The sequence below is a fragment of the Chelonia mydas genome, chromosome 6, assembly GCF_015237465.2.
Source record: "Chelonia mydas isolate rCheMyd1 chromosome 6, rCheMyd1.pri.v2, whole genome shotgun sequence".
In the NCBI taxonomy this organism is placed as follows: Eukaryota; Metazoa; Chordata; order Testudines; family Cheloniidae; genus Chelonia; species Chelonia mydas.
The window spans coordinates 62,726,091-62,742,796 of NC_051246.2; the positions used below are offsets into that span (position 1 = coordinate 62,726,091).

The window sequence follows — 16,706 nt, forward strand, 5'->3', positions numbered from 1 at the left end:
AATATCAGAAGCTGTGATTCTGTGGGATAGTTTGGGTGTGGATGGACATAGTCGTGAATGGCAAGTGGGCAGAGGGGGCCCACTGTTCCTATCTATGGTGAAGGAACTATTTTGCTTTGAGTTTAGTTTTTGTTGATTTTGGTCTTATCAATATTTTATATATTCTTGGTTTTCATACGAATTAACTTGGGCACACACAAAGTGTATGAGGTGGTGGTTTATAAGGTTTGATGCACACATCGGTATTCTAACAATCAGTAACTTAGCCCACTAAATCCAGAATAAACGTTTTTCAAGCAAAGAAAGAGGGAGACTAGGAAAACACCCCCACCACCCCGCCGAACAAAGAAATGAACAAAAAAGGGCGAGATGTAGTAAGTTTTAAAATTTATTATTTTATGGAAAACTGGGTGCCCATTGTTATAAAAACATGATTTATTTTAGAAGGTTTTCTTTGTATATCTTCTGGTCTAAGGCATTCTGGTAGCATGGTGATGAAGGCCGTATTAAGGAGGATCAGTAGTAATTCCATAGTTAAGGTTGAATTCTATATTGCACTTAAAGCAAGGGTTCAACCACTGATTTTTATCACTATATAAATAACAGTGTATCTATCCCAGATTTTCAGCATATAATTTCACAGAGAAGCTTGAATTTTCTGGTAGCTTTCAAGTAAAATCTGTTTAGTAAATTTCAAAGTTTAAGTAGTGTCCCTGTGGGTGCTCCACTTCAGGTGCACATGCACCTTTGAGCCTTTGATTGGAGATTTTTGATAGCAGTGCCCATTCAGCCCATACGTGCTCTATACATTCTTGTGCCCTGTACCGAGGCTGGGTAGATCTGCACAGATGAACCACCCTCAGTTCCTTCTCAACCGCCTTTGGCCTGAGACAGAGCATTGAGCATGCCTGCTTCGACTGAGTGCCTTATTGTTGTTAGATAGATAGTATATAGCTGTAGGTAGTTCCTTTTGGGATTCTTATCTTTTCTCTTTTACGTGTTCCTGTTTGCCAGGTCATTTTGGACTTTTATTTTCTGGGATCACCAGGCTTTAAATGACAGGTTTCAGAGTAGCAGTCGTGTTAGTCTGTATCCGCAAAAAGAACAGGAGTACTTGTGGCACCTTAGAGACTAACAAATTTATTAGAGCATAAGCTTTCGTGGGCTACAGCCCACTTCATCGGATGCATAGAAGGGAACATATAGTAAGAAGAGAGATAGATATATCTATCAGCTTCCACCTTGTGTGTGTGTGTGTGTGTGTGTGTGTGTATATATATATAGTTTATAAACAACTATAAAAATTTTTTTTTCTTACTGTATGTTCCATTCTGTGCATCCAATGAAGTGGGGTGTAGCCCACGAAAGCTTATGCTCTAATAAATTTGTTAGTCTCTAAGGGGCCACAAGTACTCCTGTTCTTTTTGCAGGCTTTAAATGTTGTCTTTCCTGATGGGATGCTATCCTGGTTAGTAATGGACACTCTTGGTGTCTGAAGTGTTTGTGGGATACTCCTATTCCCTCAAATTGTGAGATCTACACTTCATTCAAAAGCAGATCTTGTAAGAACAGGGAGATAAAGCTCAGGTTCCTCATAATGGAACAAGCCTTAAAACCACCTTCAGACCAGAACTCTTGAGATACCTCCTGTATACAGTGCTCTGGTATCCTCAGGATCCCTGTCACTAAGATCTTCAAAGGATAACACTTCTGATACCCCATCTACTTTAGAATTTTGGTCACTGAAAGCTGAAAGGAGAAGGCAGCTGCTATCCTAGCAACCTCAAGGTCCCAGTCACCAAAAGCCTCCAGGGTCATGGTGCCTGTGTCTATGCTAGCGGTACTGAGAATCTTGCACTCTGAGTCAATGGGTAATGACAAGAGGAACAGAAATGTTAGATCTTTTTCAAAGAAGTCTTGGTCACTGGAGACATGTGGCCGCAAGAGGAGTCCTGTTGAGGTGCCAAGTGTTTCCAGTACTGTAAAGATGCCTAAGGCTGCTTCTAAGGGTCATGCCTCTACTGAATACCTCCTCTGCTCCTGGTGGTCATGTCTATGCAAGCAGGAGATAAGTGTTATCAGACTCTTTGGTACCCTGGACTGTTACATCTGAGTGTCTGCGCATGCTCATCCTTTGATGCAGACTAGTCAGGCACCTACCTTGATACTTATACCAATCTTCAGCATTCCTCTGGTACCACAGGAGTTCAGATACTGGAGACCTCTTAGTTTCTAGTGAGCTAGAGTCTCCATCATTTACTGGGACTCTGCACCTCTTGGTACCAAGATCTTTTGGGTCACTGACTACTAATTTTTAATTGAGACTCTTTACTTCTCTGACTTTCGTCATCCCAGGAGAGCAATTATCATGTCCATTAGATTAATATGTGCAAGAGTACTCTGATTCTGAATCTCAGCTCTTTGTTCTAGTGTATCCTGTTTGTTCGAGGAGACATTCCTCTTCTCCACATACAGAGAGAAGGGAGGATAAACTACCTCCATCTTCGACCAGCTGGGATGACCAACGGTGGCTACCTTCTCCTATGCCTCAGTGGACTTATTAGGGTCCATAGGCCCTATATCATCAATTTTTAAGGGCCCCAAGTCTGTTTTGCAGGGAGCATAGACAGTCTTGTTCTCCCATGCCTCTCTCCTTCCTCAGCAACCAGAACCAATAAAGGATATTTTGAAGAGAAAGAGGGAAGGGCTCACATGCAAGTAACAACTCACACGAATATTTTCTCATCTCTAGAAGAGGCTGCAATGCCCTCACCACCTTCCTTCATGGATTGCTTTCAGCAGTTCTAAGAGGTGAATTGCAGATATGCTTCAGATTCCTCTTAAGGAAGTACAGGACTGCCATCATAAATTCCTGGACTTCTTACATGCCTTAGTGTCAACGTATGTGGCACTTTGGTTTAATGAGGCTCTTCTAGAGCTAGCCAAGGTGATCTGGGAAGCTCCTGGCACAACACCCCCAACGTGCAAATATGCCCACAAAAATGTGTCCCAGCCAAGGATTTGGAATTTTTATTCTCACATTCAACACTGAATTCCTTGGTTGTGGATGCAGTTAATGAATGCAGAAGGGAGCACAACAGGGCCCAGAAGTGTCTTGATCATTTCAGTCACAAAAGCTATTGGTCTGCAACATTACAGTTCAGGATAACGAATCATTAGGTGTCCATGTCAAAATATGATTACCTCAATTGTACCAAATTTAACACCTTTATTGAATATTTGCTGCAGGAGCACCGTGAACAATTTAAGGCCATCATATATGAAGGTCAGCTCTTGGCAAAGACCTCTTTACAGATATTCTTAGATGCAGCTGGTACTACAGTCCAGTCCATATCCACCACGATTATGATGTGGTGAGCATCTTGCTTCCAGCTGTTTGTCTTCTCTATGGAGGTAAAATCTACTATAAAGGACCTTCTTTTTGATGGTCACAAGTTATTTTTGGACTCTCTGTATGATTCCCTTCACAAGTTAAAGGATTTGACGACAACACTTAAATTCCTTGGGATCTATACACCTATGAATAAAAAAATTTAACAAGTCTCAAATATCACAGAGATCTCCACTAGCACACTTCTCTACTTTCTGTAGACCACCTGAACCTCCAGCCAAGAGACCAAGATATTCCAAAAAGAGGCTAGCTACTGCCACAGCTGCTTCATTTCAGCCATCCACATCATCCCAGCACCACTTGATCCACAGGGATTTACTATAGCACTATCCCATCCTTTTCCTTGCCTCCTTTTGATACAACCTCCCCAATTCCAACCTGCCTGGGAGACCATAACATCCAACAGGTGGGTTTTGGAGGTCATAATGTCCGGTTATTCCATCCATTTCATTTCCATCCCACCCCTCTGGCCTATCCCTATTTAGGAAACCATCTCATGATCAGTTGGTGAGAGAGAAGGTCACCTGAGTTCTATGCTTAGAAACTACAGAAGCAATTCCAGATCAGCACATTGTGAAAGGATTTTATTCTCTGTACTTTCTGGTTTCCAAAACAAACGGGGGATGGAGGCCAGTATTAGATCTCAGCTACTTGAACAACTATGTGAAACAGCAGAAATTCAGGAAGGTGACCCCTGCAGCTGTAATTCCTTTCCTATATTCAGGGGATTGGTTTGCGACTCTTGACCTTTAAGATGTCAATTTTCATGTCATGATTCATCCCTCTCACAAGAGGTTTCTTTGTTTCAGAGTCAACCACAACCTATACAGCATGTGCCCTTTCAGCCTCTCCTCAGCCTCAAGAATATTCTCAAAGATCATGGTGGTCTTAGTCGCTCACCCACATCATCTGAAGATATGTCTGTGACTGGTTAGACTCCTCCTTCTGGGGTGCCAACTGACGTACTGGGGTTTCACTGAGCCTCTCCTGCTCCACCAGCCTGGATTCCCTCTCCCTGTTAGCTGAATTAGACTCTCCAGCCTCTTGCAGCCTGCACGCGCGCACACACTGCCACATCCAGCTGCAGAGACAGGCTGAAGTCAGCTCTCTGTGAGAGGATTCACTCCTTTTATGGAATAAACCCGAAATAATAGTCTTGTTCAATATAGAAAGATCTGCACAGCACAAACTCATAAAAATTTGCCCTTTCCCTCAATGTGAAGAGAGATGCACAACTTCTTGCCCCCCCAGTTAGAAATTGCACAAACTGAGTTTAATAAAAACCAGAACAAATCTATTAACTACAAAAGGCAGATTTTAAGTGATTATAAGAGATAGCAAACGGAACAAAGCAAATAAAACAAAACACGCAGACTAAACTTAATACACTAAAGAAACTGGCTACAAATAGTAATTTCTCACCCTAAATGTTGTTTCAGGCAGATTGCAAAGATTCTCGAAAGCCAGCTTCACTGGCCTGCAGCCTGAAGCTTCAGGTATTATTCACAGGCTAGACACCTCAGCTCTTCTCCCCCCCCAGTTCAGTTCTTGTTTCCAGGTGTTTCCCAGTGTTTCTTTGGGTGCGGAGGTAGAGGAGAACCACGATGATGTCACTCCCCTGTCTTATATAGCTTTTGTGTATGGTGGGAACCCTTTGTCTTGCAGTGGAAAAACATGGGCATTCCAAGGTGGGGGTCCAGTAGCAGGTGACTCAGTCACATGTCTCTGCAGCCATTTCTCACAGGCTGTTTGGAGAGTACACAGGAAGACTAAGCTCTTTCACAGTCCATTGTCTTTGCTGATGGGCCATCAGCCCTGTCTGGCTCTTGAGTTGTTGTACCTGAAGGGCTAGTTGTGGGTGTCACCCAAGTAGTACATTTGAAATACGGATACATGGTCAATATTTCTAGCTTCAGATACAAAAATGATACATGCGTACAAATTGGATAAACACATTCAGTAGATCATAACCTTTTCACTGATACCACTTATGACCCCTGTTGCATAAAACATATCTTAGTCATGCCATATTCATATCATAACAAATTTCTATGAAGAATATGGGGTGTAAGTCACAACGTCTTCCTGTCTTCTACATCTTCCCTAACTCAATGATTAGTTGCCTAGATGTTGATCTTATCAAGAGGCATTGTCAGCAGTACAAGCAAAAGGATTGCCACTCCACAGTTTAGGCCTCCAATACAATCTTGAGAAGTCCACTTTGATGACAGTACAGCGAATGGAGTTCATAGGAGCTTCTCTGGATTTAGTGACAGCTAGGGCTTACCTACCTGTGGGCAGATTTTTCCACCTAAAGACTTTCATCTCAAGGATTCAGCTCAGTCTTCAAACCTCAGCAAGAAATTCTCGCTAGGTATTAGGGCACATGGCAGTTTGTGTTTTTTGTAACTCAGCACGCCAGGTTACATCTCTGATGCTTCCAGAATGGCTCAGGACAGTCTATATACTGAACAAGTACTATCTGGACAAACAGGTGTCTGCTCTTTGCTATGTTCTGCAATCAATCATCTGGTGGAAGGACCCAGAGATCTGTGTAGGAGTCCCATTTACTCAAGATCTACCTTCCATCACCATGATATCAGACGCATTCCTCTTGGGATGGGAGGTACATATGGGGTATCTCACAATCTTGAGCAAAATGTCATCCCATTAGTGACTCCTTCACATCAGCCTTCTAGAGTAAAGAACAGACAGTAATGCTTGAATTGACTTCCTCTGATCAGAGCCAAATTGAACAAGATGATGACAAACAATGTGACCTACATGTTTTACATCAGTCACCAGGGCAGGGTATGTTCCCCCTCACTTTGTGTCGAAATAATAAAACTCTGGAATTGGTGGATAGCCACTGAGGTCATCTCAGCTTCTTATCTCCTGATATACAGAATACCACAATTAATGACCTCAGAAGCAGTTCTTCAAAATGACAGATGGGAGCTGGACTCACAAGTCCTCAACAGCATATTCATATTCCTAACTTGGAGGTGGACCTCTTTGCAACGATTGCCAACAAAAAATGCAAGAAATTTTGTTCCAGAGAGTGTTTAGATCCTCAGTCACTACGCAAAGGGCCTCTTTTATGCATACCAACGAACAATATTGCTCTGGAGAGTTTTATCTGCTGCTGAGACTTCTAGTCAGTCACCATCTGTTGTCTCAGGATGCTGGTTGGTTACTGCATCTTGGATTGCAAGTTCTGCAACTTCAGACCTGGCTCCTTCATGATTCTTGGGGGTAGAGACTTCCTGTTCAACAGAGGTACAGTAGGGAATGTTAAATAATAGTTATCATAGAATATCAGAGTTGGAAGGGACCTCAGGAAGTCATCTAGTTCATCCCCCTGCTCAAAGCAGAACCAATCCCCAACTAAATCATCCCAGCCAGGGCTTTGTCAAGCCTGACCTTAAAAACCTCAAAGGAAGGACATTCCACCACCTCCCTAGGTAACGCATTCCAGTGTTTCACCACCCTCCTAGTGAAAAAGTTTTTCCTAATATCCAACCTAAACCTCCCCCACTGCAACTTGAGACCATTACTTCTTGTTCTGTCATCTGGTACCACTGAGAACAGTTTAGATCCATCCTCTTTGGAACCCCCTTTCAGGTAGTTGAAAGCAGCTATCAAATCCCCCCTCATTCTTCTCTTCTGCAGACTAAACAATCCCAGTTCCCTCAGCCTCTCCTCATAAATCATGTGTTCCAGTCCCCTAATAATTTTTGTTGCCCTCCACTGGACTTTTTCCAGTTATTCCACATCCTTCTTGTAGTGTGGAGCCCCAAACTGGACACAGTACTCCAGATGAGGCCTCACCAATGTCGAATAGAGGGGAACGATCACATCCCTTGGTCTGCTGGCAATGCCGCTACTTATACAGCCCAAAATGCTGTTAGCCTTCTTGGCAACAAGGGCACACTGTTGACTCTTATCCAGTTTCTCGTCCACTGTAACCCCTAGGTCCTTTTCTGCAGAACTGCTGCCTAGCCATTCGGTCCCTAGTCTGTAGCGGTGCCTGGGATTCTTCCATCTTAAGTGCAGGACTCTGCACTTGTCCTTGTTGAACCTCATCAGGTTTCTTTTGGCCCAATCTTTTAATTTGTCTAGATCCTTCTGTTTCCTATCCCTACCCTTCAGCATATCTACCTCTCCTCCCAGTTTAGTGTAATCTGAAAACTTGCTGAGGGTGCAGTCCATGCCCTCCTCCAGATCATTAATGAAGATATTGAACAAAACTGGCCTGAGGACCGACCCTTGGGGACTCTGCTTGATACTGGCTGCCAACTAGACATGGAGCCATTGATCACTACCCATTGAGCCTGACGATCTAGCCAGCTTTCTATCCACCTTATAGTTCATTCATCCAGCCCATACTTCTTTAACTTGCTGGCAAGCATACTGTGGGAGACCATATCAAAAGCTTTGCTAAAATCAAGGGGTAACACGTCCACTTCTTTCCCCTCATCCACAGAGCCAGTTATCTCGTCATAGAAGGCAATTAGATTAGTCAGGCCCTTGGTGAATCAATGCTGATTGTTCCTGATCCCTTTCATCTCCTCTAAGTGCTTCAGAATTGATTCCTTGACGACCTGCTCCACGATTTTTCCAGGGACTGAGGTGAGGCTGACTGGCCTGTAGTTCCCAGGATCATCCTCCTTCCCTTTTTTAAAGATGGGCACTACATTAGCCTTTTTGCAGTTGTCCGGGACCTCCCCTGATCGCCATGAGTTTTCAAAGATCATGGCCAATGGCTCTGCAATCATATCCGCCAACTCCTTTAGCACTCTCGAATGCAGCGGATCCAGCCCCATGGACTTGTGCTCGTCCAGCTTTTCTAAATAGTCCGGAACCACTTCTTTCTCCCCATGCCATGCTGCCCAGTGCAGTAGTCTGGGAGCTGACCTTGTTCGTGAAGACAAAGGCAAAAAAAGCATTGAGTACGTTAGCTTTTTCCACATCCTCTGTCACTAGGTTGCCTCCCTCATTCAGTAAGGGGCCCACACTTTCCTTGACTTTCTTCTTGTTGCTAACATACCTGAAGGAAACCCTTCTTGTTACTCTTAACATCTCTTGCTAGCTGCAACTCCAGGTGTGATTTGGCCTCCCTGATTTCACTCCTGCATGCCTGAGCAATATTTTTGTACTCCTCCCTGGTCATTTGTCCAGTCTTCCACTTCTGTAAGCTTCTTTTTTGTATTTAAAATCAGCAAGGATTTCACTGTTAAGCCAAGTTGGTCGCCTGCCATATTTACTATTCTTTCTACACATCGGGATGGTTTGTTCCTGTAACCTCCATAAGGATTCTTTAAAGTACAGTCAGTTCTCCTGAACTCCTTTCCCCCTTATGCTTTTCTCTCAGAGGATCCTGCCCATCAGTTCCCTGAGGGAATCAAAATCTGCTTTTCTGAAGTCCAGGGTCTGTATTCTGCTGCTCTCCTTTCTTCCCTGTGTCAGGATCCTGAACTCGACCATCTCATGGTCACTGCCTCCCCAGTTCCCATCCCCTTTTGCTTCCCCTACTTATTCTTCCCGGTTTGTGAGCAGCAGGTCAAGAAGAGCTCTGCCCCTAGTTGGTTCCTCCAGCACTTGCACCAGGAAATTGTCCCCTACACTTTCCAAAAACTTCCTGGATTGTCTGTGCACTGCTGTATTGCTCTCCCAGGAGATATCAGGGTGATTGAAGTCTCCCATGAGAACCAGGGCCTGCGATCTAGTAAATTCCGTGAGTTGCCGGAAGAAAGCCTCGTCCACCTCATCCTCCTGGTCTGGTGGTCTATAGCAGACTCCCACCACGACATCACCCTTGTTGCTCACACTTCTAAACTTAATCAAGAGACTCTCAGGTTTTTCTGCAGTTTCATACTTGAGCTCTGAGCAGTCATACTGCTCCCTTACATACAATGCATCTCTTCCACCTTTTCTGCTCTGCCTGTCCTTCCTGAACAGTTTATATCCATCCATGACAGTACTCCAGTCATGTGAGTTATCCCACCAAGTCTCTGTTGTTCCATTCACATCATAATTCCTTGACTATGCCAGGCCTTCCAGTTCTCCCTGCTTGTTTCCCAGGCTTCTTGCATTTGTGTGTAGGCACTTAAGATAACTCACTGATCGTCCCACTTTCTCAGTATGAGGCAGGAGCCCTCCGCTCTTGCTCTCTCCTGCTTGTGCTTCCTCCCAGGATCCCACTTCCACACTTACCTCAGGGCTTTGGTCTCCTTCCCCTGGTGAACCTAGTTTCAAGCCCTCCTCACTAGGTTAGCCAGCCTGCTTGCGAAGATGCTCTTCCCTCTCTTCGTTAGGTGGAGCCCGTCTCTGCCTATCACTTCTCCTTCTTGGAACACCATCCATTGGTCAAAGAATTCAAAGCCTTCTCTCCGACATCACCTGCGTAGCCAGCTTCTGGCAAACAGAGGCTAGGGACGCAATCCTGGCTAATAGCCATTGATGGACCTATCTTCCCTGAATTTATCTAGTTCTTTTTTGAACCTTGTTATAGTCTTGGCCTTCACAATATCTTCTGGCAAAGATTTCCACAGGTTGACTGTGCGTTGTGTGAAGAAATACTTCCTTCTGTTTGTTTGAAACCTGCTGTTCCACCCAGAGGCTCTTAAGATGGATTTTTGGGTATATCATTTCTTTTATGACTGTCAGCATTCAACCTTCTCCTATAACAGTGATCCCCCAAATTTTTGAGGGTCATGCCCCCCCTCCCTGGAGCCAGGGATGGGAACAGGGCCGTGGCTGGGTGGAGGCCACAGACAGGTGTAAGGGCGCCGGGACCAGGAGCGGGGATGGAGATGGAGCCAAGACTGGAGGTGGGAACAGAGCAGCAGCTGGACCTGCAGCCAGGTGTGGCTCCGCTTCCGGCTCCACCCTCAGCCTCAGCCTAGGTCAGGGAATGGAGCTGTGAGGCTGAGCTGGGAGAGGAGCCATGCCAAGGCTGGGGACAGGGCCAGGCACGGGACCAGGAGCTGGGGACACAGCTGCAGGTGAGACCAGAGCAGAGCTGGGAGCAGAGAGGGGCTGAGTGGTGCTCCCTCTTCACCCCCCCGTGTGGGCTAGTCCATGCCCCGCTGTGCCCCTCGAAGGTTCCTCTCTGCCCCTCTAGGATGGGCGCACCCCAGAGTTTGGGGACCTTTTGCGCTAGAGTTTTAGCCCATCCTGCATGGTTGCAATCTACTTCCATGGCTTTACCCAAGAATGTTGCAGTTCCTGAAATTTGCAGAACTGAAGCTAGGACTTCGGTACATACTTTCTCTAGCCACTGTGCCTCTAGATCAGATACTGTAGTTGGCATTGCAGTTTTGTCTTCAGTATTTGACTCTACTCTGAAGCTCCCTTCTCCCTGTGGGGTTACTGCTTGTGAGTTACATGTAGTAGAGCACCAAAAGAAACATAATTTGATGAAGGAGAGATTACCCACCTTGTGCAGTAACTGGAATTCTTCGAGATATATGTCCCTATGGGTATTTAGCTCCCATCCGCCTTCCCCTCTGCATCAGAGTTTCCGCTATGGGACTTTGCAGTTGAGAAGGAACTGAAGATGGTTTGTCTGCACAACCCTTTATAGTCTGGGTAAAATCTGGCAAAAATCTTTGCTCAAAGGTGCAGGGGCACATGCACACCTGAAGTGGAGCACCCATAGGGGGACACATCTTGAAGAACTCCATTTACTGCACAAGATGAGTAACCTCTCCCTTTGATCAGTTACTAATTGATCTTTTAAAAAAATTCACATTTTGAGTCTCATCATGTTTTAGGTCTCTGTAATGTGAGAACTGCAGATCGTAAAAAGTCAAATCTGTACATAGTGAGATTTTTGGGATCTCCCTGGGTTATGTAATGTTTTAAACAAAAAAAGATTTTTAAAATTAATTTTTATGCACAATGTTGAGCCAATGGAGAATATAGTTTACATTGATTACTTCTGTTCTTCAGTGTGGTACGTGAAAGCCTTTTTGAACAGTTTAGGAAAGGAGTACAACACTGCCTTTTGGCATATGCCTCAAGTAATGTTTTCAAGATTGAGACTGGTGAAAGAGAAATGACTAATCTGTGTTCTGAATTAATTTGTTTTATGCTTGACAGTGTGCCTTTAACCTATGATTTAGAACAAAAAAACAAAATACACCCTGAGGAAATCACGAGCTTTTGATTATGATTTTAGTGTGTACTGTGAAAATCAGTTTTGACATATTGCTATTTTATCTAGCAATTGTTGCTGTTTGTTGCAGCTACAGTTTCTCATCACATTATTGCAAGTCTAACTCATTTGTGGTACACAGTTTTAAAAGTCTGAACTCTGTCGTAATGACGCATAAAATGTTTTTGTCAGATTTTTGTAAAAACATTTGTTTTCAAGTCAGTATTTGTTTTTAAGAGTTAGATATAATTATTTAACCTAAATACCGCAAAACAGAAGGTAACTTGCTCCAGTACTTGTTTCCCTGGTTGGCAGTATGGCATTGTTTTACTCTAGCACCAGGACTCTAACTTTTACCAAGGTCTCTCTTGTATGATTTTGGTATCGTTAAAGATTCTGTTTAAACCAAATCAATTATATATCACCTTTTAAAAAATAGAATTGAAACTAGAGTGGGATATGACTTCAAATAATGCTGCGATGTGTCATGACCTCCCCATTACACAAAATGAAGTGTCTATACTACTAGGCTGCCTGGTAAGAAACAGGATAAGTTTTTCTTTTGTATTTTTGTAGTTTTTAAAGGTTAAGTGACAGGATAAAAACTAAAACTTTGTTTATAGGTTAATGGGATAATTGGGTTCCCGATTTGAAATATTTGGTTTCTCTGGAGTCACCCATAAATATTTAGGCAAGATTAGCTCAGACATTTATCTTCAAATTAGATCACTTGAATTCCATTCATTACTCTCTGGATTTTTCAGACAAGATCTTAAGAAGCTGAACATAAATATTAAGAAAGTTTGTAAAGAGGCCATGTGGAAAATACAAATTACTATACGCAGGTCTCTCTTGTTTCCAAAGGAAAGCAAAAATATTCTGTTAAATGTTTAATTCATTTAGCTGACAAAATTATTATAGTAGAGAGAAGATATAGTATTATTATAGCGAGAGAAGATAACTTATTTAAAAAGTTGTAAGTCCATAAAGATATCCTGGACTGTTATGACAATGAAGTTAATGTTAATATACAAGAATAAAAAAAATATTCTGCTCGCCTCTTCTGTCTGCCCCACTTTCCTTCTCTTTGGGGAGTCTTCCATCCCTCCTTCACCCTCTTATCCCCACATTGTCTTAGAGGATTCTCTCCATTAGGTTTCTGTTCACCAGCAGAGGTAGGAAGTAGTTGTTATCCTGAGCCTGGTCCTTCAGAATTTGGCAACAACAGGAAGTGGGTGGGAATAGGAGGCTGGGAAGTGCAAAATTACTTATTGGAGAAATGGAGTAATAGATAGTAAAGACTGACATCACTGGCAGATTAAGGGGAGCAGTCTGCCAGTCTGATGCTGGGATGCTTGGTGAGGTAGAAGGAGCTGACTCCTTCATGGCAATACAGAGGAGGCAGCAGGAGGGAACTGAAGTCTGGTGGTGGTGTGGTGGGGAAGGGGTTCAGGTACCTATGCCCAGCCAGGCATGAGCTCCCTCCTCAGCTCCTCCTGCTCTGGGTCCTTCCCAGGCCCTCTGAGCTGTAGTAGAGAGGCAGCTGCAGGATGGATACCTTTATAAATTGCCGAGGCAGCTGCAGGCTGAAAGAAAGGGTAATAGAGGAGGGATCCAGCTTGTGGGCAATATGTTTGACACCTTGCTCTTCATCTTACATTGATGAGACAAGGGGGAGAGGAAGAGCTCTGTGTAACTCATCAGCTTGTTTCTCGCACCAACAGAAGTTGGTCCAATAAAAGATATTACCTCATCCACTTTGTGTCTCTAATATCCTGGGACCGACATGACTACGACAAGTCTGCATACATCTTACACTGATGACTTTCACTTTTACCTCTGCACTCTGAACTTGTCTCCCTTTTTCCAATATGGGTTGCAGCCTTTCTTTCTGACATCTCTTCGTGGATGACCATACATTCATTTATACTTAACATGGCCAAAACTGAGTTTTGATCTTTTCCTCACAAGCTCTCCCAGCTTTCTGAATCACTGCCTCAATCACATCACCACCATCTTTCCAGTCACTCAGGCCCATAATGTGAGTATCTTTGATATAGCCCTCTGGCCTTGACTACTGCAACATTGACCACACCAGAAAAATCCCTTGAAATTGCTTCTGCTAAGATCACTTTGGCTTGTTCTTACCAAATCATATGTTATGTGCATCCCTCTACTAGCTCTGTCTTCTCCACCATATCAAACATAAGCTTCTTTGCCTTACTTTCAAGATTTATGAGCTCTATCTGGCTGCTCTAATTATTGTGCTGACAACTGCACTCTTTGCTTTTGCCAGCAATGTGTCTTTACCACCTGTTAGTCTACTCTCAAAAATATTTTTGCACTTTCTTCCATACCATCCCTTATGTATACAGGGAAGAACTCCCTGTCCAATATCCATTTGAAAACACCATTGTACCCTCTGTCAAATCACCTTAAGATTCACCTGTTCTCTTTTGTCTACAGAACACTATTATCCAGCAACAGTGGCTAACTGAGACTATTATTTATTGTGCAAAAACACCCTATTTTTACTATGAACTTGTACTTAGAAACAGTCTTTATGCAAATACAAGATCATACATTGAGGAACAAAGAGTGCAATCCATACTTACAAGGCAAGGACTGTACCTTGGAAACTGTGACTCTGAAAAGGATTTGGGGATCACTGTTGTTGATAACAAAGTGAAGATGAGATCCCAGTGCACGATGCTGTGGCAAAAAGGACTAACATGATCCTTGGATGTAGACGCAGGGGAATACTGAACAGAAGTAGGGAACTGTTACCTCTGCATACCACGTTGGTGAGCTGCCTCCCTTCTGGCCTTAAAATCTATGAACCTTTAAATTGGCAGTACTCAAATTTCTTATTTAGATTGGTTCATGTTGTTATTGTCACATCTACCTACATATATGGAAAACTCCAAAAATGTCAAGTCATCAATTTTTTTAAAGAGCATAAAAATTATGTAATCCATGACTGTGATAGCCATAAAATAGTCCCAATTAGTATATAAAAGTATTACTTTGTAATGTCTTTGTAGGAAAAAGAACTATGAAACTCTCAATTTCAGTTGACCTTTTCTGTTAGAAAGCTTAACTCATTTTTAATTCTTGGTACATTTGTGCTGACATCCATCGACAACTAGACTTCTGAAGACTAATGATAATCATAGGGCAAAGCAGTTGCTATACTAGAGGCAATTTATTGTACTTTCACTTTGTACTTTGTGCAGTGAAAGCGACAGAACAACTATAGCAAAATGCTAAAATAGATGTATTTTATGCTGAAGGGTGAAGGTAAATGCTGTGGCAGAAGTAGACAGTCTGCTTCTCTGCTGGCTAGTGATGGTGCTGGTGATGTAATGGTGTTGATATTGGGGTATAGATGAAGGTAGATAGCTACAGCAATAGGCGTTCCCATTTGACCCAGTGAGCTACAGGTTAGAGGAAGTGAAGGAATTTAATACTTATCACCAGACTTTGATTAACCTGTAATTAGAAATCTAAAGTGAAGCAACATTGTCACAAAGTTATGTGTTTTCTGAAGATAATTGAGGTTGTGAACTTTCTACCTTTGCAAACAATTGAAATATGTGGTGAGAGGTCAGTTCCTACTTCACACAGGTGATGCTTCTTCTACTAATAGTCTTATAAAGATTTACATGGTATAGTTGAGCACTTAAGATGAAAAAATATGTAATTTATTACACGAAAGAAACTATGGGCCTGGCTTTCAGAGATCCTGAGCATCTACAGCTCATTTTCACTTCAGTTGGAGTTGGTGCTTCTGAAAATCAGGCCCTTAGTGGAAATGTTTTCATAGGTTGTATATTCAAGCTATTAATGTTTTGTTTCAGGTCACTGTCTTTGTAAAATTCAAGGAGAGAAGCAGATACACGTGATCCAGCTTCAAGTAGAAAAAAATCTTCATTACCTTCCATAGACGAAAAAAGACACAGGTTGGTGCCATAATTGAGATCTACTTTCATTATACTCCTACATATTCTGATTTTAAATATTAAACCTTTGGCAGTGTTTTGTCAACTGTATAAAATGACTATGTTTTATCATGCCTGCTTCTCTTCATAATTTTGAATAACAAGTTTTTGAGGATTATCCATTCAGATATCGGCTGCAAATTGAAATACAGTGGGTCTGATTCTCTACTGTTTTCCTACACCTAGTGTAGTCATTTACACATCTGCAAATAGAGTGCAAGGAGAGTGTAAAACACTACCAAAATACTCACTGCTGTATTTTACACTCACTTTATGCAAGTTTAAGTGACTGCATAGGGTGCAAGTCAGTGGAGAATTGTCTGAGTTCAGGATGTCTAAAAATATTGTTACCCTTTTTGACCGAAGTGGCTGGCCAGATTTGGAGTGTTGTGGGTAGAAGTGACTGAAGAATAATTGATTTTTCCATATGATGGCCGCTGTTTCAATCCCCTCTTTACATTCATCCTGAATGAAAAATGGTAGTTATGGCCAACTCATAACAACAAGGTTCAACCCAACACAAAACAAAGTGTTCACTTTAATCTGAGCCCTGGTCTACACTACAAGTTTAGGTCAAATTTAGCAGCGTTAGGTTGATTTAACCCTGCACCCGTCCACACTACCAAGCCTGTTTTGTCGACTTAAAGGGCTCTTAAAATTGATTTCCTCCCCGGCGAGGGGTTTAGCGCGAAAATCGACCTTGCTGGGTTGAATTTGGGGTAGTGTGGACGCAATTCAACGGTATTGGCCTCTGGGAGCTATCCTAGAGTGCTCCATTGTGACTGCTCTGGACAGCACTCTCAACTCAGATGCACTGGCCAGGTAGACAAGAAAAGTCCCGGGAACTTTTGCATTTCATTTCCTGTTTGGCCAGCGAGGCGAGCTGATCAGCACAGGTAACCATGGAGTCCCAGAATCGCAAAAGAGCTCCAGCATGGACCGAACGGGAGGTACTGGATCTGATCGCTGTATGGGGAGAAGAATCCGTGCAGGCAGAACTCTGTTCCAAAAGACGAAATGCCAGTATATTTGCCAAAATCTCCAAGGGCATGATGGACGGAGGCTACAACAGGGACACACAGCAGTGCCGCTTGTAAGTTAAGGAGCTGAGGCAAGCCTACCAAAAAACAAA

The 16,706-nt window shown here is 43.0% G+C and overlaps 1 protein-coding gene across 8 annotated transcripts in view; it reads left to right on the forward strand.

Moving 5' to 3' along the window:
- Window positions 1–16,706, forward strand: part of FUT8 (fucosyltransferase 8) — a 275,730-nt gene that overhangs the window by 70,140 nt on the left and 188,884 nt on the right. For all 8 annotated transcript variants that reach the window (XM_043548805.1, XM_043548802.1, XM_037900242.2 and 5 more), the window contains one exon: window positions 15,434–15,535. The gene's annotated coding sequence lies outside the window, so the exon portion shown is untranslated. The remainder of the gene's footprint in view (window positions 1–15,433; window positions 15,536–16,706) is intronic.